This window comes from Pogona vitticeps, chromosome 3, assembly GCF_051106095.1.
Source record: "Pogona vitticeps strain Pit_001003342236 chromosome 3, PviZW2.1, whole genome shotgun sequence".
NCBI lineage: Eukaryota > Metazoa > Chordata > Lepidosauria > Squamata > Agamidae > Pogona > Pogona vitticeps.
In genome coordinates this window covers 80,845,294-80,872,833 of record NC_135785.1, presented here as the reverse complement: position 1 = coordinate 80,872,833, position 27,540 = coordinate 80,845,294, and the positions used below count along the sequence as shown (strand labels likewise).

Sequence of the window (27,540 nt, the reverse complement as noted above, 5' to 3'; positions counted from 1 at the left end):
AGCAGATGACAGGGAAGGTCAAGAAGAAATTCAAAGTTAATAACAGAGCAGATTCCTACCTGGTCGTAAATCAGAGGAGAAAGCAGAAGGGTTGTCATTTGAGCAAGCCAAGGTCAGGTTGCCAGGCAGTCAGTCTTACAGAAGAATGCAAGGAGCTGGAAATAGGCCAGGCTAATGCTGTTTTGGCATCAGCAACTGCTGTTGCAGATGCAGTTTGGAAGAAAGGCCTCTTCTGGGAGGCCTCTTCTATCAAAGATTTGAATGCCTTCTTCCCCTGGATAGTTCTGTCTTGAGCTCCCCTCTTCTGGAGGGAGGTTCCAGAGCTTTTCTTACCAAAAGACCTCCTTCAATCGGAGTAGGAGAAAGAGAGATGGGATGAGTAAGGGTGGGGTGGACCATTGCTTTGACACTACCCACCATAGTTTCTTTCCCCTCACAGTACTTGGCAAAATGCCTTCTTTGATCGTAAACTGTTACTAAATTCTGTAATACATTTTAAGTCCTACACACAATCCAAAGGGTCTGCATTAGCTCCTGAAATGCCTTCATCCTAAGCACGCCTGTGCTTCATTCTTCTGTCCTAATTAGAGAATGGTGATTTCCTTAATTAAACCATGAATATTTTATTTTGCAAATGAAACAAAACGGGAGTTTTTACAAACTGTTCAAACCTGAGTCATAACGTATTACCACTGTCTCGCTGCTGCATGTAACTTTGCCTAGAAATGAAATCCCAAATCTGTTCTAAAGGCAAATTGTTCCCCTGAAGAGTGTGGGAAGAAGAATAACTGCGGCTGCTAAACTCATTAATATCGCAATTGTAATAAAAGCTGTTAGTACAGAAAATGCAACTGATGCTACAACAGAGACTTCACAGAGGGATCTTGCTCACTTTTATAGCTTGTTCAGCATCTTTGTGGGATCAAAGCTAGAGGTACCACTTTTCAGAGCAACACTGAGAGGGAAAGAACATCATCCAAAACTTTTGCATTTTTAAAATTATAATGGGACAGAAACCTCCCCTTTTTGTTATTTTCCCCAATGTGTAAATATATTAAACATAACACATTCCCCTAATTAACTGAAAACACGTTTAAGCGGTGTTTTGGATATATTTTCCCACACACTATTTTCAAATGTAAATCCTTCTCAAACACAACTGTACCACATCCATCAGTGTGTGATTCTGGATGCCAAATTGTCCATCAGCTGGATGCAATCTGGGAAGTACAGACTGGGCAAATTTGGTAAATGAGAGCATTTATTGTATGTCACATCAGCATGGTTTCCTTTAACATTTACTCACTGATTTATAATTCACCAGTGTTGCCCACTGACTTGGAAACTAGAAATCTTTTGCTTTCGTTGTTTAGAAAATTATGTCTATCTCCAGCATATGTGTGTACACTAGTACTTATGAGAAGCTCCTGTGAAATGTGGAACAACTCACCATACAGAATACGAGCATGGTAGATGCCCCTTGACTGAGCAGAAGGTCAAATCACACACCAAGGAAAAATGCAGATTTCCTGCTATTACAATATTTCCCTTCAAAGCACATAATTCCTTTAAAGCTCCATGCAAACAAATGTACAAATAAAGCCAGTGTCTGGCACCAGAGGCCCAGTTACGAAACAAAAAGGAAGCTACTTTGACCTTGCAGAATGATGCAGGCTTCTAAATGTGTGGGTGAATGGAAGGTACCCATTTCAAGTGTAATATTATGCAAAGTCCAGATGAATTTCCCTCACAAAGCAGGTTTAATTTGTGGGTCCTCTCTCCTGAGTACTTTTTCTGAGAACATGCTTGTCATTTCAGTTATCTTTGCTGTAACGTGGAAAGGAAACAAAGAGAGTTCTAAGGTATTTGCTTCCTGGGTCCCTAAAGCAAAGATATTTAATCATTAATCACATGGATGTTCGGAGGACATGTGGACATGTACACAACGTATTTGTGAAACAACAGTTCCCCCTTTGGGAATTATGCTCCTTTGGCCATACTGTTGTGACAGCTTTGGTCTGTGTAATTGGCAAGCATGTCATATTTAAGGTATGTTTGTGAATTAAACACGTTTTCCTAATAGCACATCATTTACCTAGTGCATTGAATGAACTGGGAGATGATTGACACTATCGAAATGATTTGAGATTGAAGCGGGTTTTTTTCTAGAAATGTTTTGTGTAGGATGTAACTGGTTTAAAGTATAGTAGTATGCATTTTGAGTTCTGAGGTCTTTAGCCCACTCTCAACCTCAGTGCATTCACAGATGGAAACAATTCCTTTGCCGACATGCTCCAAATATTCACAGATTCCATTCAATTATTTTCTCCCAGGTGCTGACAATATAGAGGTCAGCCACTGAAAGTATTTGGCCAAATCTGGCTCCCTGAAGACAGTCATACAGCTTCCAAATTATCCACCCTGAAGCAATAAGAGGACTGTCTTAGGAGCCATGATTTAAGGCAATGTAACTTAACTGGTGGGTTATCGAGATGTTGGCAGAGCTTGGCCTGTGACCCCCAGCAAACTCCTCAAAATGGCTCTCTGTGAAAAGAATTGCTGACCGGGAACCAACAGACACAAAAGGAAAGAGGAAAAATTTAGAAAAAGAAAAAGAAAACGCAGTTTCTCACCAGCTAATACCGATTTGTGCCTGGAGTGCATTTTTGAAACCAAGTTATAAACAAAGATTTAGAAAAGAAATGCTGACGGCTCTTTAATGGCAAGAGAAGTACCAAGCAGGCGCTGCAGTAATGTTGCCTAATGTGAAAAGTTCCTGAAGCTGTCCTACTGTTTCTCTCCTGCGTAATTGCAGTACTTAGGGAAGCATTTTCCCCTGCACTAGAGAAAAAGGCTAACCTTCATTTCAGCAGTCTTGTCATTCTGCCTCCTCCTTCTTCCCCAGTATCTCTAACTTTCTTAGAGGTCATGTTTAATGAGTGCATGCAAGCACCTGAAAAAATCAGGTGCATAAATTAAATACCAATTAGAGTGGTAAGAAAGCACAATTTAATTACTGGTTTCTATATTTAAGTCCACTCATTATCTGTACCCGTGCCTGTGTGTTTATCACACAGCAATTACTGGGACTCCAAAAGAAAGATGATGCTTTCATTGTGTGGCTCTCTTGAAATAGGATGTTCGTACGTATCAAAAATCCCCCTTTAAGCACACAAATCAGCTGTCGCATTTGAAAGAGTGTTGTGTGTGGCGTGTGTAAACATAAGACACATGTAATGGTTATTGCTGTGCAGCTTCCCCACCCCATTTAATATGATCAGTGTGAGGTAGTTGTTGACCTACTTTTCAATTAATTGTAAAGGGAGTGCAAAATTGGTCTCCCAACAAAGATTTTCTTCACTAGGGCTACTTGTGACAGATCATCAAAAATAATAAATTATGCCCCATCAAGAGGACAACAGTGAAATATTGTCATACCACAGAAATCTAAGCCGCAGCATGACTTTCAGAAATGGGGAAAACTGAGCTCAGTGAGAGGCATCGTGTATAGATGCAAGAAGGAGAAAGAAAGGAAAAGAAAGAAAAGGCATGCTTTTAGCTCATAAAGTGCATTAGTAACTCTAGTCCATGGGTGCATCTAGTGCAGTATAGGAAGTTCCTTTTTTATTTTTATTTTTTGGACTGTAGCTCCTTGGATTTTCTCCCCAACCAGCATGGCCAAGAACCTGACATGGTCTCAGACAAAGGTCTTTTCAAATCCAGTTATGAGATTTTTAATGGGGTCTGATCTTTGACTTTTGTATGCTAAATATATGGGTTACACCTACTTCTGAGCAATGGCTCCTTTTTATTATATGTTTGTCCTGAACAGAGATGGGCATGGACCACAGTTTGGTCCAGTTCAGTGTGGTGCCTGCACATGTTCCATGGACACCAGGTACTTCCTTTCCCTGCCTCCTCTAGGTGATCACTCATGTAGCACCAACAGCATGCTTCCCTCCTCCACCTCCTTGGATGATCACTCAGTCAAATAGAGTTCCATGGGTTTTCCTGCCCTGCCACCTTATTTGAATGGACGAGACGGAGGGTGGAAGTGCGGGTGCTATGCCAAAACTGAGCCAAATGATCAAATCATGGTTCATGCCCATCTCTAGTCCTGAATAAACTTCAGACAACTAGGTGGGTATCCAGCTGTGTTTGAGATCTTCTTATGCTTTGTTCCAAGCAGAAGCAATCTAGTGGTGCTTCTGGAATGGAAGGATCAGCCAGCAAGGTGCTGTCATTACTCTGGGGATGCCCAGATGTCCTCACATTCTTCAGGGAGGCCTCTGTGTTGGAGATGATGAGAGAAGTTAGAACACTTTTGGCTGTGATCTGTGATGGCTCTTCCACACATAATGTTCTGATTTTCTCCTGATACAAGGACACAAGATGGCCTCCAAACAAGTTGGGGAAAAAAAAGACATGGCTAATGACACTATAAATATAAGAGTAACACTCAGTTAAATTTACGATTGCATTAAAACAACCATTGAATGAAAATATTTTACAAGGATTTAAAAGTATATCATTAAAAAAGAGTAAAACTAAAAAAGTATAGCTTTTAGCATTAAAATCTTCTTGCATGCAGGCAAAGTCTGCCTGAAAAGTTCTTTGCCTGCTTGAGGGGAGCAATATGAAAGGGAAGAGAAGTTCTAAAGCTTGAGAACAGTCACCAAAAAGGCCTTCTTCCGTTTCCTCCTGAAACAAACCTGATGGCAAGACCTTGAGAAAGGTTTTCACCAAAGATCATAAACTAAAGATGGATCCTTTAGGTAATCTGGACTCAAGCTACCATAACCAGCAGTTTGGACTGATCTTATAACAAGGAACTGCTGTTCTCTCTGTCAGTAGGGAGATTGCTGGCTGACTTAAAGGTTAGAGCTGTAGTTACAATTGTGGTGGTGATTGTGCACATCTCAACTAAACCTGACACAGCCCAGAGATGATTGTGAAGCTTGGGCTTCCCTAAAACACAAGTAATTCACACATGTAGAACATCTGCCAAATGTTAATGTCTGCAGACTCCAATGAACAAGCCATGTTGCCATGGATCATTTGTACTATTAGGATGACTAAAAAGAATGGTTTCTTGTCCTCCTGTGACTTAATTAATATTTTCCGTAGCTCATTGACTTGTTTTCTTCCGTAACTCAATGTTATAACACATGCTAAATGTTCTAAGTTCAGTCCATGGCTTCTCCTGGGAAGAACAGGAAATGATCAGATTGTAAGGGGGTCACTGCCAGTTATCCTGGATGGGCTGTCTGAACTAGTCCTGCCACCACATGAGGAACAGATGTTATGGGTTCCCCAAATGGCAGGGAGGAGAGAAGCACAAGTATCTCTGGAGAGGTAGGTGACAAGCAGCACCTGGGAAAGTGGGAGGAAGATGTGGGGTGGGATTAAAGGAGGGCCAGGAGAAAGGTTTGGAGTTTTCTTGGTTGAAGACACCCAGTGAAGGGTATGCAGAGAAAGGAGACTTGGGACTCAGCATTAGAAAAGAAGGAGCACATCCTTTGCACAGTGGCTGAGCTGACTTGGGAGCAGAAGATAGACCCTAGCAAGAGTCACCAAACAGTTTCTCAGGGTTGAAGGGCAGAAGCTGGGGAAGAGGGATTGTACCCACTCCAGCCCCAGAGATAATTTCTACACCAGCAAGTCTGTGGCATTTGAGATGCCTGATGGGACCAGCAGTGCTGACCCCTATGTGGCTGAGGTGCTGGCAAGGTGAACACCAACAGGTGAAAAGGAGAAGGCTGCATGAGGAGCAAGAAAGCAGCTGACACTCACTGCCAGCTGCCTCTACCAGCACTCATTGAGAGGCTCCAAGCTCAGTCCCAGACTGGATGCATTGGCCACCAAGACTTCACTGCCTCAGTGATGGGAACTGATGCCAGTACTGAACTGATGGTTGCCCAGGGACTAGTGGCAGAAACTCTGGGAGGGAGGTGACAAGAAACCCCTGTCAAAGACACTGAGCCCCAAAAAAGCACAAGAACCAGCAAACTGAAGGCAAGGGAATTATTGGCAAGAGACCCCTAGGCAACCTGTTCTGCCAGAAGGCTAGGCAGGGAGCCTTACATAAGTCTAAAATCCTAAGACGCTATAACCAATCAGGTAAAATCCACTTGGTAACTGAATACATGGATCAAATGTTCTGACTTGATAGAAGACAGCTTTCTAATTTAGCAATGTTAATATGATAGGTGGCTGGTTCACACCTTTTGCCAGCTGCTCGGAAGCACATACAGAAGCATATATGTGATGATAGACAAGCAAGCATCGACACATGCACAAATAAAAAAGACCTCCTGACTCTGGTTAGGAAGCAGGAAGAGCAGTACAGCTGACATAGCCTAAGACAAAGATAGGGCAGCACTCCCCTTGCCCTGATGGACAAGTTATCACTGTTCCATGCAATCAGAAATCCCAAATTATGAGCTATGTCAATTATGAACCTTGAACTTTGAATTCTCTCAAAACATATGCCACATTTTTGTGGCAATGTATCATACACTGTATCTATCAGTGAAGTCCTTGCTGGCAATTCTGTACCAATCATGCTCAATATAATGTAACAAAATCACTGTTTCTCCCATTTGAGAGTCTTTTTTGAGGACCAATATTTCAGATCCTACAGCTTAGATTCTTTCCAAATAAAAAGAGCTGGTGTGGCCAGCAATTATCTTTCATGATAAGCAAGAGTCCTTTCAATTTATGGAGCTACTTTGAATCTGGGGAGGTCTAGAACTGTCTATTTCTGAATGTGGGAAACAGTTTTCCTTAAAAAAAAATTCAAACTCCATTTATTTATTTATTTATTTGTTTGTTTGTTTGTTTGTTTGTTTGTTTGTTATTTACCTTATATGCCACCCACACTTCCAAAAGGTTTATCCAAATTTCTCTAAATTGGGCACAGAGCAAGAGAAGACTGTTTGCTATAATTGTGTTGAATTTGGTACTGATCAGAAGCCCAATTTAAATTATAATTTTTTTTTGTTTGGGCTGCCCCGGTTTAAGAATTGCCTTGTAGAATGTTGATTTGCTCTGCCACACAAGGTCATTGCTGCACTCTTATCCAACAACTATGCACTATTGTCCAGCAATAATTACTGCCAATCTCCTATTGGCATATATGGTTATAATGAAACTAGCACTGCATTGCTATTTCACCTCTCTGTTTACATTCATATATCAGAGGAAGTGAACTATAGTTCATGAAAGCTTATGTTATGATAAAATATGTTAATCTTTAGGGTTCTATTCTTTTTAAGACTAATGTATCAGTGGAAGTGGACTATAGCTGATGAAAACTTGTGTTATGATAAAATAGGTTAATCCTTAAAGATCTCCATTCTTTTTAAGTGTGTAGGTTTTTAATTTTTTTAAAACCTTGAATTGCATCCATGACTATAGAAATATCTGTTCTTGTAAAAGGTCCAATTTTATATTCCTTGTTCTTTCTGTATGTTCCCTTTGTATGCATTAAGAAATTTGAAATATAATTGAACGAAGAATAGAAGGACCACACATTTCTGTGAACTTAGCCTAGGGGAAAGCCAAGGTAGGCAGTTGATGGCCCTCTTGGAGCTACTAGACCTTGAGCTCCATGATCTTACCATTGGTTGTACCAGCTAGAGGAGACAAAAGTTGCAGTTCAGTAAGATCTGGAGGGCCCCAAATTGCTCAGCACTGGATTAAATTTCACATGAACTAGTGTGATTTTAAAGGCTGTTCCAGGTGCTCTTGACATTCGCAAATACTCTGGTGCATAGGCTTCTGGATATGGTTCACAGACAAGCATTTCAAAACATAGAATACTTTGGAGCCATAACGTCTGTTGAGCTTTGAAAACCTAGGTGTTTCGAAATAAATAGTATCTGTTATGCTCTGTGGTGTCTGAAAGATGTGGACTCTGCTGGAAACAAGCAAGTTGTTTTAAATTAAGGGACATAAGATGCTGGCATTTTTGAAAGATTTGGTCTGAGTCATCCCAGGAGAACAAATGAATTGCTAAAAGATTGTCACTGATATTTCAGTGAATAATGAATTTCCACTATTGAATAATGTGCCATTTACGGCACAAACCATTATGAACATCTCATTTATTAGCTCATTCAGCACAGTAATTGCCATGGTTCCTATATAGTGCTCACTCTCCAGAGGACTCCTGCATTACTAAATATTAGCTATCCATTCCCACTATGTTATCTTCTGTCACATGTAGTTAGCTCATACATATAACATACCATGAAGCACACCTTGAAGAGTGTGCTCCTTTCATTTAGAGCAGTCAGGTAGTTGATGTAAGAACACTTCTTACAAAAGTATTTTGTTATTTCCAGAGGAGTAGCCATGTTAGTTTGAACACAGTTGGGGAAGAAATGAAAAAGTCTTAGTTGCACCTTTTAAAACCACACATTTCATTTGGTATAAGTTTTTATGGACTGCAGTCCACTTTTCCACATAAATCTCTCTGAAGAAATCGGCTGCAGGCCATGAAAGCTTATGACAGATAAAACTTCTTATCTTCAAGATGCCATATGAGTCTTCATTGTTTCTGATGTCTCTGCTGCTGTGAGTACATTTACTTGTGTTTACTTTGCATTTCGCCCTATGCAATTTAGCATTTAGTTTCTGGCATTCGAATAGATTCTTTCCATTTAACACGGATTGTCCACAAGACTGTGGTGACAGAGGTTAATGTTGCTGTTATTAGCTATTAAACATTGTTTTGGACATATGTGCTAATCAGTGTTGGTTCTCTGGCCAAGCATTATTCCGTTTCAAAATTCTATTAAGCATGCAGTTCAAGCATGTCAACAGTGTTTCCTTGACTACAGAGTTCATTATTAACAAAAAATGGTCCCTCCTCCATCTCAATTTGTTGAAATTTTGCTCTAAAAGCGGTTAAGTGCCTTTTCAATTCAGTTTCCCTGTGATGCAGTGAATGTACATCAATTTTCTATACTCTGCATGTTTCAGATAGTGAGAAAAACAGTACTATTGGGTTTATAGTCCTGAGAGGAGAGTCCCACAATCTCTAGGAAGAAGCAGGGTCCATCCTCTCAGCTCTGAGCCTGGCTTCTGTCCTCCGTAGGGGCAGGTCTGATCTCCAAGTCTCTGCACTGACCAGTTCAAATCATTAAGGTTTATGCAGTGGCTCCCTCTGTGGCAGGGAGTGGGCAAAGTGTGGGCCACATGCAACCCCAACACACACTTCACTGGGGGGGGGGAGAAATGCTGCAAATCATGCTCCTCCAAATGTCACGTGTGGAAATATTTGTCATTGAAAAGGTTACTTTAGGACCCCTGGGGCTGTTTCAATCATGGAGTAGCCATTTATAGAAACCAGAAGTCCAATCTCACAGAGGGAAGGAAAACATGTTAAGTGTAATGTGGTAGTAGAAGAAGTGAAGAGAGGGCGAGGACTTGGATCTGCTAGATGTGTAGCTTTCTCCAGCTGGCTCCCACCTACGGCCCCAACATGGGAGGAGAGTTTGACAAGCACCATAGCTGTTCAAAATGAATTCTCTCCATTTCAAGATTTCTCTAAATGTAAAAGACACCAGAGAGTTGTGGAGGCAAAAGCAAAAGCAAAGCAAAACAAAAATGGCTCCCTCATAGCTTCCATCCTGCCAGAAATAACCCCAGCAGGACTTTGCACAAACTGAAGCCTCCAGTCCTGGAGATCTCTTTCCAGCAAGCTCCTTCTTCAAAGCACCTTAGTTTGCCCTGAGCAAAAGAACACAGGAGGATCATAGCATGTTGTATAGGCTTCACTTGCAAATATACAAGCATATGTGCAGACAAACAGTTATATTTATGAAGCAGATCCCCAGAGAACAAGAGCAGCCTGTAAGTTTCCATCTCCAGCTTCCCATCCCCATTAGCAGCTAACAAAAGCTTTTTAAAAAAAAAATGGTTTGTTCTTTCTCTGCCTCCCTCTTCGCTCTCTCCATTCAGTCTATCTGTCCATGAGTGTGTGTGTTTGCACACACAATTCTTTCTTTCTTTCTTTCTTTCTTTCTTTCTTTCTTTCTTTCTTTCTTTCTTTCTTTCTTTCTTTCTTTCTTTCTTTCTTTCTTTCTTTCTTTCTTTCTTTCTTTCATAGATCAACAAAGAAGTATTATTACATCACTGGAGCAACTACCCTGAAAGGAATGGTTGTTATGTCTGATGGTTATAAGTTCCAAAGAAACTGTGAGTAGGCATAATAAGAGAATTATAAAATGATGCATTGTGTGGAGAAATTGAATCAAAAGATAATTCTCTCTCACTCGCTTGCCTTCTCAGTACTAGAACTCATCCACTAAAGCTTAGCGGTGAAAGATTCATAAAATGAAGTACTTTTCAACAGTGTGCAAAGTTAAACTGTGGAATCTACTTTCACGGGATGTGGCAAATAGTCATCACCTTCACCATCACTACCACAACACCATTGCACTCTCTCTTTCTCAGTCTTTCAGTGACACAGAATAACTGTTACATTTGGTCTTTGTTACAGTATTCAACACAGCCCTGATGTCTGTGCTGTAGAGATGTTCTTTAGGGCACAAGCATAGTGCTAACAGCGAATAGACTTTGTCTACCTGGAAACACACTTTGATTCTGCTTCTGTCTCTGTCTGGCCATTTCTGCCAGACACAGTTGCTTGCCCACCCAGTGCCTACTGTGCTGTCTTTCAATATAGTATTTTAATGTATCCTCCTAATTTATTTATTTTTTAAAAAACCAATAAACAGATAGGCTCTTTGGTGCAGTTCTTCAGCTGTAAATGGAGGGTTTTCTAAGGGCTTTCAGAAGGTGATGTCAATGCTAGGAAAACAGTGAGAAAACAACAACAGCTTGAATGGGAAAACTGCGTACTTATTTGGCTGCACATGCCCTAAGAACCTTGTGGCACAGTGGCTAAAATGCAGTACTGAAGTCAAAACTCTGCTCACAACCAGGTTCAATCCCAGATAGCCAGCCTGAGGTTCACTCAGCCTTTACTTTTCCAAGGTTGATAAACTGAGTAACCAGCTACTGGGAGCTGAGGGCAATGTGCTCAGAGAGTGCTTCAAGCACTGTGGGGCTCTATATAAGCAGCACACTTTGCCTTTTAGACATATATATTTGTTTTTTTTTAAAGGAGCCTGGTATGTAAATGCCTAATGTTGCCCATGTGAAATTTAGCAGGTGTACGCCTCTTTTAAGTCTATCGTGTTTCTAGAAAGACCTCAGGAAGTCCATGGGAGGATGGAGCTACAAATATATAGTTTGATTCAGATCTGGATTTTATGGAGCTTAAATCATTTTGGCAGGGACTGGGATCCATCCTGAAGTACTAAATTGACATTTGAGTCAAATTGGGGAATCCATGAACAATCCTTACTGTCTCTAATCCATGGATGGGCAGATTAGTTGGTTTCACACATATTTAGTCATAAATTGGTTGCATCCAAATTAAGCATCAGTCTTTTTGAAAGGGGGAAAAACTCATAAAAATCACCTTTACTTTCTTCTGCATTCTTCTCCTGATATATGATTTTGCATGCAATTTCTCCCAGCACATTCATTTTTGTGTCCAGCTCTTCCTGAAGTACACATGTCTGTATATAAATGTTCCCAGTATAAACATTTTAAATCTAGTTTGGACCCATAAACTCTGCTGCAAAATTGGGAGGTGTATATAATCCACTTTAAAATGGCAAGCAAAAATTGCCCCTCAGCCCACATTCATGAATGAGAAAAGCTGTGTATGTGAAATATCTCTAGAAACTCAGAGTGAAGGAATCTAAAAAGAATTTCTGTTCATAGTCAACCTTGTTGACTGTGACTTAATAAAAAAAAAAAGACTCCAATCTATGGTTAACCCACATGGAATCATTTTAAAAAGGATTACATGTTAATACCAAGATTTCAGTTTAGTTTGGTTTAAAACGCACCTTTCTCAAATTAGATAAACTGTATGCAATTCTATGCAAAATATCTGTATGTCTTTTTTCTTCATTTCTCAACAGGATTAGTCTCAAAGGAGAATGATTTGGGGAGCAAAAAAAAAGCCTTTTAATTAAATGATAATTTCTTCATGTAATGCCAGGAGATATTTTAGCCATTTTCGCATCTTCTTCAACTGACATCCCATAATTCCTGATATCATCTAATTAACATCTATTTCCAACTGTATATTAGCTTTTTTAATTGTTCAAGGGAATCAAGCGCAGAAAGAATACTCTTTGGCGTAATATATCTATTTGTGGTCATGGGAATGCTGTTGATGGTAAACTAAAGAAGGTTCCTACGTGACCCACATATAGAGTGACATTTTTTAAACTAATAATAATAATAATATAACTCTCAGAAATCCTAGCCAGCACAGCTAGTGGTGAAGGCTTCTGGAAATCTGAGTCCAAGAGCATCTGAGGACCCAAGGTTGGGAACCACTGATATAAAGGATTAAACATAAATATACATGGAGATATTGAGATTTGTGTCTAAGGAAACAGGTCTATGGTTGTGGGAAGGAAGTTTCAGCCCTCCACTTCAGATGAAGAAAGGAGAATTCTGACAGCCATCTTTGCAGACCCCCTCCCAAATAAGGCAAAAGTGTTTGTGCCTCTTGCCTTTTTGATAGTGGGGCTGTGATCAACTCTTGGGGAGATTATTAGCTGGATTTAAGCTCCCAGAATCCAGTGACCACACTAAATGAGAATTCAGGGAACAGTCATCCAAAAAAGCATGATTTTGATGCTCCAGCTTTGACAAAGATGGAATTAAATTAAAGGCGGAAGAAAGGAATTCTCCTTTCTTCATCAGAATTAGAGTGAGTGGGTGAGAGAGAATGGCTTTTATGTGTAAGGAGAATCAGGTCTGTAGGCTTTGAGCCACTCGATCCTTAGCTTTGCCATTTTCTGTGAAGGCACACCAGGAATTGAAGAAAACATTGAAGAAAACCTACGCATTTCCAGGTCCCTCTGTTGTTCTGCCACTGATAGCAAATATCTTGCAGCAGACATGTATAGACATCTATGCCACACCAACTTCTAAATCTGGTTTTTTCCAGAGGCACTTCAGTCATGAGGCTGGGGAAGACTGTCCTACACAGAGCAGGCATTAGTTTGGTGTTAATTAAGGCTCACTGTTTTTGAGCAGGTTTGAGGCTTCACCTTCAATGAGACACTTCTAAAACTTTCACCTCTGAGAATTTCAAGGAATTATTTTTCCCATTTAGATTGACTTGGATTTGAGTGCTAAAATAACACTTTTAAATTGGCAATAGGTTTTAAGTACTTCTTAATGAACAATAACAGAACATCTCTAAACACAGCTGTGCCCTGCGAGCTGTTTTGGGGTGTTTTTTCTTCAAATTCTGAGGTCAATTATTTTTCCTCCTTTGCTTTCCCCTGCAACACCTGATATGCAAAGCACAGGGTGAATTTCCCTGTGCTTATGGCAGAAGTTTTGCTGAAGGTTGGCTTGGTTGCTCTTACTTCTACATGGGAAAGGGTTTCATGAAAAACAGAAAAATACTAAAGATTCTAAACAAATAAAACATGGTCCTAGTAAAGAAAGGGAAACCTTTCTTTCTTTGTTTGTTTAATGTCCAAGAATTTTAAGAATAGCAAAAGCAACAGGAGAGTGTCGCTTTCCAAATTAGTAATTAATTTATTAAAGGTAATAATTATCCATATTCTATTATAACTTTAAACGATTTTAAAAAGCTTTCGTTTTAATCTTTTCACATCAGTAATAAGGGTTGAAGACTAACGTTTTTCAAAAAGTTTTATTTTAATTAGTTAATTTTAAAAGGTAACCACGGATTGGCAGTTTTAGTTATTTTTAAATTCTAAAAATAAAGTCCTACTAATCTAGTGAACTCATTAGATAATATTGTTACATATACGATATTTATAATGTTCATCAAAACTCTTGATGCTGATGAATTAATTTTCTGATTAAAGTTAACATCGACATGTTCACTTTGGCAGCCGCATTTCCAAGCTCTCGTTGTGTCTTTCTTCCCAACAGGGCTACAGCTTAAGGGCTAATCAGTTGTCTTTTGAGCTACAGCAGAGCTGCTTTCAAACTGGCCACCACATAGCTCTTTGATTGCTTGCCCCCTGCAGATATCAATGAAATACTCTTGCTCTGTACATGGCACCACTCATCATGCCAGGACCCCACCTTCCCCAGAGAAGGTGCCCTTTATGGAAACATGAGCTGTGAACACTCAGGACATTTAAAGCCCTCGTCAGTGGTTCTATAATCCTGCTGCCTCAGTATAATCAAAGAAGAGTGGCTAGCCCTGCCTAACTGTGTTATCAGTTTCTCAGAGTGAGGATGAGTTCAAAGAGGGACCAGCTCTGCACAGAAGAAAGAAACACAGGAAAATCTGGGCCCAAGCGTGTGTGTAGAGCTTACATGTGAGCAGGAACCTCTCCTCTTCATCCCTGCTTGTGTGGAGAAAGCACTGATGGAGGGAATGGGGCCAGCCACTCCCCCTAACTGTGTTAATGACACTAGATGAGGCAAAAACTGAATAGAACTTTAGGAATATGAGGCTAGGAATACAAGCTGGAAGGGAAGAAACATCTCATGCAGAGTTTTTGTACTGGATTAGCGTTATTGGACACCTGTTGAGATCCACATCCTGAGAGGGAGCCCTGCCACTGCTAGTTCCCACAATTTCTCTGCCCCTTGTCTTCTTTGAGTTATTCCTTGGTGGTCGTTCAGCTTGATCTCAGAGGTCGAAGGCAAACAAGCAGACATTGTTGAGAGAATGGGTGCACCTGGAGAGGAAAACTCTTTGGGGGCCTCTCATGCTCCTCACAAATACCTGGATTTTGCACTGCCATCATTCTTAGCATGATGAATAATAATTAGAATGTCCAAAATACATTATTTTGATAACAATTTCAGCTACCTTATACAGCAAGCTGTGCCTCTGTTGCAGTTCTTAATGAAGCGAGGAATCACTGAGTGAAAGAGCAAGCCCTTCGGACTAACAGGATGAGGATGTAATGAGGGTGTTGTACCACTTTCAACAGTAAGGATGGATTTTAAAGCAAAAATATACTGGATTAAATCCTGTTGTTTAATACAGTGTGTTGCACTAGAGTAGGCCCACTGCAGCAGTGTGGATTTGATGAGACAGCTCCTATACAGACATTCCATTGATTCAAATAGGTATACTCTAGTTGCAACTTACTTTAGCATAGTAAGCTGCAACTACAGTAGGCCCATTTGAATCAACACAGTTTAGGAAGAAGTTGACTCAGCAAACCCCCCACTGATTCAGTGAGCTTTCTCTGGTGTGACATATTGCACTAAGCAACAGGATTTCAGCCCGTTTTTTTGTCTGAAACGTAGAGGTGCCTCATAATATAGGGCCCTGAGAGATCAATTACTTAGCTTGTGCACCAGGCTGACAAAGCATCTTCTGATGACCTTAGCAGCAAGAGAAGTTCATCTGTCTTCCAGTGTTTGGGGGCAGAGGGAGGAGGCAGCAGTGAACAGCATGGCCACTGACTGTAGAAGACAAATTAAGGTGAAAGCAAAGGGAGTGGTGATTACACAACACAATGTGCAGATTTGCTGCCCCTCTGGAAAGTGTCGAAGGAACAGAGCTTGAAAACTGACACCCTGCAAGTCCACAAAGTTTGTGGCCCAGTTTTCCTTGAGTCCAAATGCTTCATTAGCTTTTCCCTCTGCCACAAATTCACTACAGAGCCTTTGCCATGCCACTGTCATCTTGGCTTCTTCATTGCAAGGGTTCGTAATGCCTTCTGTAATGTTTAGGCTGGCGGTCAAGGTTACTTTAAGATTTTCTAATGTAAGGAAGATAAATGAATCTGATTTCTTCAGCAGACAGTTAGAACATCTCTGTTAACCTCTCAATATAGTGATTTCCTGATTATTATTTTTTTAGGCCACTGAGACAGAGCAGAAGATTTACATTTAAAACACACACAGGGAAAGTAATGCACTGATGCATATATGTGCAGTGATATTTCAAAAGAAGCCTGCACCGACCTTTTAGAAATATACATATTGTATAAAAGTTTCTTTCTGTCTAACTCTTTTGTAATGCACAACATTCCCCCCACACACACACACACACGATGGCATTTGCTGCAGCTGCTCGAGCCACTTTGCACCTCCTAGGAACATCCGACAGATGTTTGGCAGGTGTACCTGTCAAGCTTTCAAACTCCATCGATGACAGCGAAACACCCATTTGAGTTGAAAATGATGTCGCTGAGATTCCAGCAGAGAAAAGGTTAATTCATTTTTCATGACTCCTCCACTCCTGTGGCTATATCATTTGCTTGCTAACGCTTGTCTTTATTGAATGCCACCTTTAGGAGACACATGATCAATGTCGGCACCTCACTGCACTGCTGTTGCCTTCACAGCCCTCTCATACCTCCTTTGGAGGCGCAGGAAGGCAGTGAAATTTATTCATTAGCCTGTGTACCACAAATAATCCTTGGCCCACTGGTTGATAGGAATGTGTGAAACTGTCTTTGAAAAGCTTCCTTTTCCTCAGGGACAGGAGTCGTATGATTACTTCAAGAAAACAATGTGCAAGCACTTTAGCTTTAAAAGCAAAAGTTTGAAAATTCAATTTTTTCTTTTGTTTCTTTTTTGTTGTTGTTGAAACAATATTTTACATTCTAATACCGGCTTCTCTTTTCTATTTCTAGTAGTATACTTCCATGTTTTCTCAAGCAGTACAGTGGTGCCTCGCTAGACAGTTACCCTGCATGACAGTTTTTTCGCTAGACATTGGCTTTTTGCGATCGCTATAGTGATTCGCAAAACAGTGATTCCTATGGGGGAATTTCGCTGGACAATGTTTGGGTCCCTGCTTCGCAAACTGATTTTCGCTAGACGACAATTTTGACAGCTCCCTCCACGCTCGCAAACAGGTGTTTTTGGGACCTAAGCTTCGCAAGACAGCAGTTTAAACAGCTGATCGCAAAGCGGCTTTCCTATGGCCGATCTTCGCTAGACAACGATTCTTCCCCATTGGAACGCATTAAACAGGTTTCAGTGCATTCCAATGGGGAAATGCTTTTCGCTAGACAATGATTTCACTAAACAGCAATTTCAGTGGAACGGATTATCATTGTCTAGTGAGGCACCACTGCACCTAGTTAGTGAGTCAACCAAGGACAGCTAGTTGCATATACTATTCAGTAGGGATTAAAATGAGATGTCTCATTTTAACACATGACCAGTGCTCATGATCACCTTTTTATGTTTTTCTTTCTTATACCATAATTATATGGAAGGGGCGCCTGTTGAGATCCACATCCAGATAGGGAGCCCTACCACTGCTAGCTAACAGAGTTTCTTTCTCCCTTGTCTTCTTTGAGTTGTTCTTTCATATCATGCCACACAGATATCATACACATCACACACTTCTCTCTTCACCTCTCCTAGAATGTCTCACTGTCTCTTCCTGCTTGCATATGTCCCCCACAACTACTCTGTGTTGTGATCCATGCATACACCGCCATATTTCCAGACCTCTTCCCCAAAAACTGTTCATCAATTTTGGGATGCCTTCTGACAAAGCCATCATTTCCTCTGATGCCTGCCTCCAGTCTCGTCTGCCTTCCTGCATTGTGTGTCTGTTAGTCTTGTGTGCCACTCTCCACAATTGAAACAGATGGCACAAAAGGCCACAGAGATGGCACCAGGCAAGCCTCTCTAGGGACAGTGTTTTATAGAAAAAAGCAAAGCAAAATGTGATGCTTCTATACTGCTCCCATAGCACTTAAGGCACTCTCTGGACAGCTTGCAATTTAAATATGCAGGCTATACATTGCTTTCCCACCCAATCAGTGGTACTCAATTTACCAAGCTCAGAAGGTTGGAAGGCTGAATCATCCCTGAGCCGGTTACCTGAGCCCATCGGGATCAAACACAGGTTGTGAGCAGAATCTTTGACCACAGTACTGCAGTGTAACCAATGCACCAAGAGGCTCCCTGTGCAGAGTGCAGACTGTTCAGTTTCTAAGATGGTGAGGGTTTATGCTTACCTGCCTCATTTCATTCAGAAAGAGGCATCAGGCAAAAAGCCTCTGAAGATCTTAATGTTTTGGTGAGACATATAGGAGAATGAAGTCATTCAAGTAGACTGGCAGTCTACAAAGATCCCCATATAGAGCTTTAAAGGTTGAAAATGGCACTTCGAAATGGGTCCAGAAATAGACAGGGAGACAGTGCATCTTACAAAGGAAAGACACAGATGGTTTAGGCACCAAGACTGACAGAATCCCACAGCCAGCGTGAGTGGATATGGACGTTGGATGGCTGTAGTCTCACAAGGGAACTTCTGTCTCTGGGCCCAGGTGCTGTGTGCACAGATATAATACCCACCCCAAGTTATCTTGCACTCCTTTTCTGGAGCAGTTTTTAAAGCCCTATGTAGAATCTTTGCCGTGATTGATCATGTGTCGCCACTGGTATATGGTGCCATGATATGGTGCAATCCAGGGCAACCCCTATGTTTAATTATACTCACTAATACTTACCTCTTGGAAACCATACAATGACACATGAATAGGACTTCTTGAAATGTTAGGCAACAACCCTATATATTCAATGACCTGGGAAGTAAGTCTCGTTGAACTGAGTTCTCTTCCCTAACCTCTTGGTCTCTTAATCTCTCCAGGCTCCTTTTAAATCAGGGGGCTCAGACATGTGGCCTGGGGGCCATTTGCAGCCCCCCAGATGATAGTTTGTGGGCCTTGCCTTGCCTGCCCCCCCAAAGCGCCCACACATCCTCTGCTGTCAAGAGTAAAAAAAAAGCCTTGCCTCGCTCGCCAACTCTCTCCCAAGACAGCACCTCTTGCACCCTCCATCCAGAACTGCAGCCTGCGAGCCAGCCCACCTGTCTGTCGGCTAAGGAAACTCCTGGGCGGCTTCCTGGGGCTCTTGCTCCGCTTGGCAGAAAATCTGATGCGGCCCAGCCTCACCCAGACTCTGTCTCTAGTGGCCCCCAGGTAAATTGAGTTTAAAACCCCTGTTTTAAATGCTTCTTTTCTCTTCATGATACTCCCTGTCCTCTCCTGGGAGATTAAGCAAGAAGGGCTTTGGAATCTGTCAGTGAGTGAGCATTCTTAATTGATGAAAGCAGGAAAATAAGAAAGGCGCCAAGGTCTCCTCTCATGGAAGGTCACCTCTTCAAGACTGACCTATGCTTGTTGTTTTGAAGGAATGAAAGAAGGGCATCCTAAATTCATTTTAAAAGCCCAGGCTCCACATCCATCTGTTTGGGAGTGGGTGGGCACTGATCCTCTCAGTTTCCACCATGCAGGGAAGCAGGAAACATAGAACCTGATAACATCACATTACCTATAATTTGCTTGAAATTATCTCAAAATGTTGATCCCAAAATAGATTGCTTTACTTCCTCACTTTTCAGTTAGACAGCAGAATAATAACATATTACAAATAAACCAAAGATGTTATTTTTTAAAAAAATTATGCCTACGCTTTAAAAGTACCCAGTAGAGCGGGCATGTGGGTGTGTTAAAGAGTAACAATGCAAATTCTCTGCATGTTTGTGCAAAGACAATGAAAAGAAGGAGAATCAGCTAAATGAATCAGCATATCAAAGTTGTGGGGAAGGGACTATTTAAGAAAACGCGCTCTCCTCAAATGACGGTATCAATTTTACAAAGTTTTGGTGGAGTGACAGATGATCAGAAACTCTAGACAGTATTGCCATGCTGTCCATTCTCTTTTCGTCCATGCTGGGGATGGGGAATAATTTCTTATTAATTTATATAAATTAATTTATATTAATTATATATTATATTTAAACCTCAAGTCCTTTCTACCTTGCAGATGAAGAAATGTGTCTATTTTGACAAATCTTTATTGAAAATGAACTGAGAGGCTGACAATATGGGTATTTAGCCAGTTGTTTGGTTCCCTATGTGGACAGGATAGTTCACTCCTTTTTTTGGAGATAAGATGACATGTTTGCTAAAGCAAACCAACGCTCCTTCAGAGCATTCTTGCTCACACCTTTCTGGGCCTCTGTCAGGGGCTACTATTTTTTAGGTTTGGGTAAGGTCACTCCATTTTGGTGAGTTTCCCTTATGTGAGATCACTGGGATCAAGCCAAAGTGAGCTTCCTCCTTTAATTTCCCAGCTGGTTTCCAACTCTTCATATCATCAATGACTTAGACAGCTCACCACTTAATGATATGGGGAAACTGGGAAATTAAAAACGTATTCTCCTTTGCTCCTCCATGGAGCCAAGGGAAGAAGCAACATCATCATCATCAACAGCAGAACAGTGCAGTTGTAATGCACTGTACTTTTAAAAGATTTTTAAAAAATAAAAATCAAAGTTTCCTCCCCAAAACAGGAGAAGTGAAAGAAGGTGATTTTCTTTTCTTTTCTTTTCTTTGACTTTTGTTAAATGTCAGGTTAAACAGCTGAATCTACCATCTTGAGTACTGGTTCCTGCTGCCACCACCGCCACCTCCCCCCCTTCCCTTCTCCTGCTGTTGCTGCTGCCAACACAACACACAGGCCTACTTGCCTGCTTATGCACTCTCTCACCTTCCTTCTTTGCTTGCCTGTTGGTTTCCTCAAAGCTTTTTTTGTCCTCAACCCAGCAGTGGCTGGGCTCATGCTCACCTCTTATTTACTACATGCTCAGAACGGCTTGTGGTAGTTACTGATGGTTTGTACATAACTCCCTTCCTCTTGTATTTTACTTTGTGTTTGTTGCACTCACATGCCACTCTTCCTCCCAGGAGCTTGTGGGAGTTCCTCCACCCCATATTCATGTTCACAGCATCCTTGTGAGGCAGGCAAGGTGCAAAAATAAAGACTGAACCAAGGCCATTGAGTGAGCACCATGATCGTATGGGGCTTTGAGCCTTGACCTCGCTATTCACAGTTCAAGCTTTAATCACAATGTCATGTTCATTCCCTTGAAAGCATACAGTTCCAGTCTTACGGTAAGGCAACTGCACAGTAAAAGTCACCTCTGAGATCACCCAGGATGTTCCCCATGCGTACATAGGTGTAGGAAAAGTTATGCATATAGACCTGTGAATATGTACAGGAAGCTTGGCCAAGCTGTGGACAAGTGTTTACTCAAAAAATGTATTTGCACACCATCTTTGCCAGTGCATGGAAAGGTTACTTGAGCTACAACTCCAAGAATGCCCCCCACAAAGTAACTTCTCCAAATTTGGTAGTCTTCAAAAAATATAAGACACCATTATGCTTTTTGGACTACAGTTCCCAAAACCTTCCACCCGGTGGGACCATGGCCATGCTGGTTCAAATATCCTGGGTTATATCATGCCAAAAGGCAATGTTTCCAAATTCTGGCCAATATAAGTGGTCCCTCTGACTTTCAGGTGTAGGAAATGCATTGTGTACAGTGTGCTTCCACTGCTGCATTCCGGCTGCTGGGAAAATATGATGGCTTTGTTTTAGCCAGAGACCATGTGGTTCCTTTCTAGTCAAATTCCTTGCTTCATGTGTAAAGCTTGGCAGTGCTTTAAATGTGCTTCTAACATTTGGAAAAACCCTAAAAGAAAGGGGTAGGGAGGGAAGGGGGAGGTAATGACTTTTATCTGTGTTCTGTTTCTTCAGAAACATAGCACTGTACATTTACATCCCACAAGTTAATAAATGATGGCAAATTCCTCTAGGCACGATCAAACTCTGTGAATTTGTGTATCTGATCAAATATTTATTAGCTGCCGTCTATTCCTAGTTCCCTTTTTTTTTCTTTTTGCTTATTGCTCTAGGCTTAACTTTGCAGCACTGTGGCGATACCCATGGGTTTCTGCCTCCAAAGATAGGCAATCATTATGAAAAACCCATCTTCAAAACCACAGGCGGGATGAATTCTAATCTTCTTCTCTTTTTTTTTCCTGGTATTACACACACACACACACACACACACACACACACACACACACACACACACACACACACACACACACACACACACACACACACACACACACACACACACACACTTAAGTAAACTATCATGCCATTTAATTATCTTCTCCAGCTCATTTGCTTGACCTATATTAAAACTGTGTTGAAAGAAAATTCCATTATGAGAGCTGAAAAGATACACTAATTTCCACTGATATGACCTTTTAGTCATTTTACTCTTCGATGAAAGAGGCTGTTGATGCCATAGTGTAATAATGATAATCTGTGCTATAGTACGATTTACATTCTTGTTAGTCCCAGCTAGAATCGACCCAACTAGAATTGACCCACTAAATCACTGGGGTTTACACAAGTGTTGACTTAATAAATCCCATTGATTCAATAGATGAACTCTAATTGGGATCAACAATGGGATTTAAGTCAGAATGACCACACTGGAAGCAGGGGAAAGGATTGTTCAGTGATTTCAATAAAATGGAACAAGTAGAACTGATCCTATATGGTCAGAATGCTGATCAGCTTAATTCAGTATTATCCACTGTGTGGAAGACCAAATGTACCCAGCTAATGTAATGAACTATAGCTAGCCTTTTGATAGTCTAGATTATATATATTTAATGCAATACAACTTTTATAAAGTTCCAGAAAAAAAGAGGAGGGTCCACGCTGGAAGAAAAGTAGAGGGATTCATAATTTAACAGGTAAGGCTGATTGTATTTCTTTAATGTCCGGTTCTCTTTTGCAGTATTATAATGGCAGTGACTGATTGACCTAATTAGGGGAGGGAATGCTGTGTGCCTTCATGTTGAAATGGTCCCATTTCCATGTCCCCTTTGTTTTTGTATTTTGTCTTCGGAGGAATGGATGATTTTCTGTTTTTGATCTCAGTTATCCAAAGAAGCAGCGTGAAGCAGGAAGTTCAGAAGACTAGGGAAGAGTTGACAAACAATGACAGCATAGTCTGGATTCCCTCTATGTCTGGAAGGAGCTCTCCAGGATCTCAGGAAATGTTCATTCCAAAAGGTAGGAGCATTCCCTTTTTGAATGACAACTTCCAGAATCCCCTGGAATCCACACAAAGCACATCAGTCTAGTCAAAACACAAGCCAAGTCACCATTTGAACGCAGAAGTGGTATCTCAGAGTTTCTACAAGTGTAGTCCAAAAATTACTCTACTGTGGTTCTTTCCCATCAGTTGTAATTACCTCAAATGTTTTTTGCACATACCTCAAGATACCAGATTGAACTGACAACCTCCCCTGTATATAAGATGCATGCATGTTTGTTTATTTATTTTTACTCATCAAGGCTTTTCACGGGTTGTATAATATTTAAAAATTGACATTATAAAAAACCCCACACAGATAGCATAATGATCTTCACAAAAGCATTACACCCTAAGCATGGAAGCCAGTTGACATTTTACACAACTATTGTGTTGGTGCAACTACATAGATAGTATTACATAGTATTTCTTACAATAACTACTGTATAAATTGCTGAGGCATTTCCTCAAGTTCTGAGGTACATGTATTGAGTAAGTTAAGGATGATGACCAGTGGCTTTCTTCTGGGCCTGCTGCTTCCTTCCTCTTTTGCATGTCTGCCATTCACATTTGAAAAACAAACAGTTGTTACAGGCTGTCAAATCACCTCTGACATGGCAACCCTATAAATGAGAGACCTCCAAAATGTCTTGTCCTCAACAGCCCTACTCTGCAATTGTAAACTCAAACCTGTGACTTCCTTTAGGGAGTCAATCCATCTCCTATCTGGCCATCCACTTTTCCTGATGCCTTCAATCTTTTCCAGCATTATTGTCTTTTCCAAAAAAAATATCTTGCCTTCTAATTATGTGCCCAAATTATGACATGATAGTTCCATCATTTTTGCCTCCAGAGATAGTTCAGGCTTGATTTGATCTAGAACCCACTTGTTTGTCTTTCTGGCAGTCTAGGGTATCCACAAAGCTGTCCTCCAGCATGATATTTAAATAAATTCTCCCCACTTTCTTTAGTGGGTTGTTGTTGTTTAGTTGTTAAATCATGTCCGAATCTTTGTCACCCCATGGACCAAAGCACGCCAGGCTCTCCTGTTTTCCACTGCCTCCCAGAGTTTGGTCAAAGTCATGCTGGTCGCTTCAATGACACTGTCCAACCATCTCATCCTCTGTTGTCCCCTTCTCCTCTTGCCTTCACAGCTTTACTGGGTAACTTAAAATAAGTTACCCAGCTGTTTAAGCTTGGAAATCAGCACTATCTGTTTTTCTAGCTTTTGCAATGTTGGAGGTCTTTTACAACAAGAAAACAAATAAACTAGGATTCTGTGGAACTGATTTTCTTAAATATTTAAAGATGCAATTGGTTTACAATTAAATATATTAAAATGAAATTTTATGGATTAAATTAAAAACTTAATATATCTCATATGTGGAATTCATTTAGTTTCTTCCTTCAGCCCAAAGTAAATTCTCATGCTTTCAAACATAATCCATACCTTTCTCATTCCAAAGATGTTTCATTGACTTTCACTGGGCTACTGGAGAATAAATGGATGGTAAAATGAAGCCAAGGCCATGTAAGCCTTAAGAAATTCTGTGTTCTTCTCTATTCGATTATCATAAAGATCATTGTGTATACGTCAGTCCTACTGTTTACAAAGCATTGTATGCCTCTTGTATTACCAATATGGAAACTTTCCAGATTATTTTAAGTACAAAGAAGGGCAGGCTCTGGGATCATTCTGCCTGCTTCAGTCAGCACACAAACAGATGAGAGTTTAATCCTTTAGGCTAGAACTCTTTCTCTACAAATCCACTGGTAAGCTGGCCTAAAGAGACTAATCGGCATTTCCTTTGTCTCTGTTTAGAATTTCCTCCCTTCCTGTCTCTGTATACCATCATAAAAGGTAAGGAAACCTTCACATGCTAATCCTGGAGGATGGTGACCTTTTCTATAATCCACATACTACAGTGGCCACCACTGATGCTGAACCAATTGTGTGTTTTTTTTAATAGAACTCTCATAAACCCCCCAGTGAACTATATTAACATATTATTGCAGAAGGCAAGTAAACATAACAGAAGCAACATGGTGGTGAGTTACGATTTACCAAAGCACACATTTCATACAGAAAAGCTAGAGAGGAGTCTCTGGAGACTCACTGAGGCACACAGCTTGTGCGCCTCTATGGGGTTATTTAGCATTTATTTCTGCTAATAGAAAAAGACTGAGGAAGGCCTAGATTCAGCTGAAGGCATCCTTGACAATAACTTACAAGCATCACCAGCTGAGAAGGGTTTTGCAGCAGGTCTTTCTGCCAAGACCAACATGTCAGCATATGCACACAAAAGATGCAGGCGGGCATTGTGCATGTGGGGAGGGTGTGTGCATGCATACATGTGCACTAGCGTGCATGTGCCTTGATAATATGTGAGCGTTCAGTAACTTGACTATCCTTTTTGCACACCAGGCGACGGTTCCCCTGTTGCTAGTGCTTTTTTGTCAGTAGCCTATGTTGTATTAATTAGTAGGTATCGTTGTTAGTGACTTATTAAGCATTGTTTCTGGAGGTGATAGTTGTCTGTTACGGCCTGTGAATTGCTGGTGCGGCTTGGATTACTGCTGCTTTGAGATATGGGATTGTTTTTATCTGTCACTGCGGCTGTTGCTGTTTATGTACTGTTGTTACTTTAATGGCTTTTTATTTACTTGGGAACGGTCTCAAATAACAGCATGTGGCAGAAAGATGGCAATAAACAAACAATACTGTATTTTTCCATGTATAAGATCCCCCCCCCACTTTTCTAACCCAAAATTAAGAAATCTAAGCAGGCTTAGCAAGTGGAGGGGGAAAGCAGGGATCAAAGCACTGCATGACTGCCTTGATCCCTGCTTTCCCCTTTCTTGCTAAGCCTGCTTAGCAAGTGGAGGGGGAAGGCAGGGTTCAAAGCACTTTGATTCCTGCTTTCCCCATCCACTTTCTTCACAATCATATTTTTTATTTAAAAATTTGTAAAACTAGGTTTAAGATGGTATTTGACAACAATAAAATTGAATAAAATTAACTCTAAATATCTGAATGTCTGTTGAAAATGTGAGAAGGAAATTGGTACATACTTTCATATGTGGTGGGAATGTGTAAAAGTACAAAGATTTTAGAAACTAATCTTTAAATAATTAACTGATATATGTGAAAGAGATATATAATTTAATCCTGAGATAGCTTTGTTATCAATATTTGTAAATGTGAAATATGATATGATGACCAGAGTGTTGATTAGCAATTTATTAACAGCAGCCAGATTAATAATAGCCAGGAATTGAAAATCAAAACGTGAATTTCAAATGGAAGAATGATATAATGAAATATGGAACGTTGCTATAAATGATAAATTAACTTCTAATTTAAAAGTTAAGAAAGGAGAGATAAAATTAATAATTTTTATGATATATGGGGCAGATTTCTTGAATATGTGTTAACAAGAGGAAAAGGGAAAGTTCCAAATCAGGAATCAATGCAGTTCTGGAGAAGAGGACAATAAAGGAAGAAGAAGAATAAAGACAATGGAAGAAGACGATTACTGCAAGAGATCCCAACTAGGGTGGTGGGGAACACAGTTGATTTGTATTTCGTTTTATGTATTTTATGCTGTAGTTTATAAAAATAAAATTTAAAAAAGAAAAAGAAAGTGGGAGGGAAATCAGGAATCAGCTTGTTGTCACAAACCAGTGAGATAGCCTTAAATAAGCCACTGACATTCAGCTTCTTTCCATGCCCCCCCCACATCTGCAGGAAGGGGAGTAATAATTCTGGCCAACCTTACAAAACATTAGAAAGGATCATAAGAGAATAACATAAACAATTTTGTTGTTTAGTCGTTAAGTTGTATCCGACTCTTCGTGACCCCATGGACCAGAGCACACCAGGCCCTCCTGTCTCCCACTGCCTCCAGGAGTTGGGTCAAATTCATGTTGGTCGCTTTGATGACAAACATAAAGGAAGCATCATGGTGGGAAGGGCCAAAGATAAATGTTTTTATTATTATTTATTTCACCATAACCCTCTTACTTCCAGTAACTAAGCCCCAGGAGGAGCATTACATCCTTTTATAATGAGGGGGGAAATACAAAAGCTGGGAAAATGCCACACCAAAATGGGTTTTGTCCATCTCTAGGAAAACTCAAAAAAACAGATTCAAACTTGAGGAGTTGGCCCCAGGCCAGGGTCTGAAAAGCTGTCTTCGCTTGTGTTGTAATTGGAAATTGGAATAAACTGCTGCATTTCCTGTTCAATATTCCAGACACTTCATTTTACCTCCTACTCCCTGTTTTTTGGGGGTGAGGGGAGGACGTTTCACTCCATGGTTAAGCAGCATTCTGAAGGCACTCAGTCCTCATCAGGCTCTACCTAAGGTTTCCTTCCCATTATGTATTATTTTCTGTGTTGGTTTCCTTGAAGCTGCATGATAAAGTCCTCTTACTTTTGGATTTGTAAACAACCCTTTTAAATGATACATTTGTTTTCCACAAGATATTTGATTTGTCACTCATTATATCAGTATTCTCTCCAAAGCCTTATAAGTTCCCCTTATCTC

The 27,540-nt window shown here is 40.5% G+C and overlaps 1 long non-coding RNA gene across 1 annotated transcript in view; it reads right to left on the bottom strand.

Moving 5' to 3' along the window:
• Positions 1 to 22,242, bottom strand: part of LOC144588404 (uncharacterized) — a 272,384-nt gene extending 250,142 nt beyond the window's left edge. Inside the window, exon 1 of the long non-coding RNA XR_013543948.1 lies at positions 60 to 22,242. This is a non-coding gene — a long non-coding RNA (uncharacterized LOC144588404). The remainder of the gene's footprint in view (positions 1 to 59) is intronic.
• Positions 22,243 to 27,540: the final 5,298 nt, after the last annotated feature.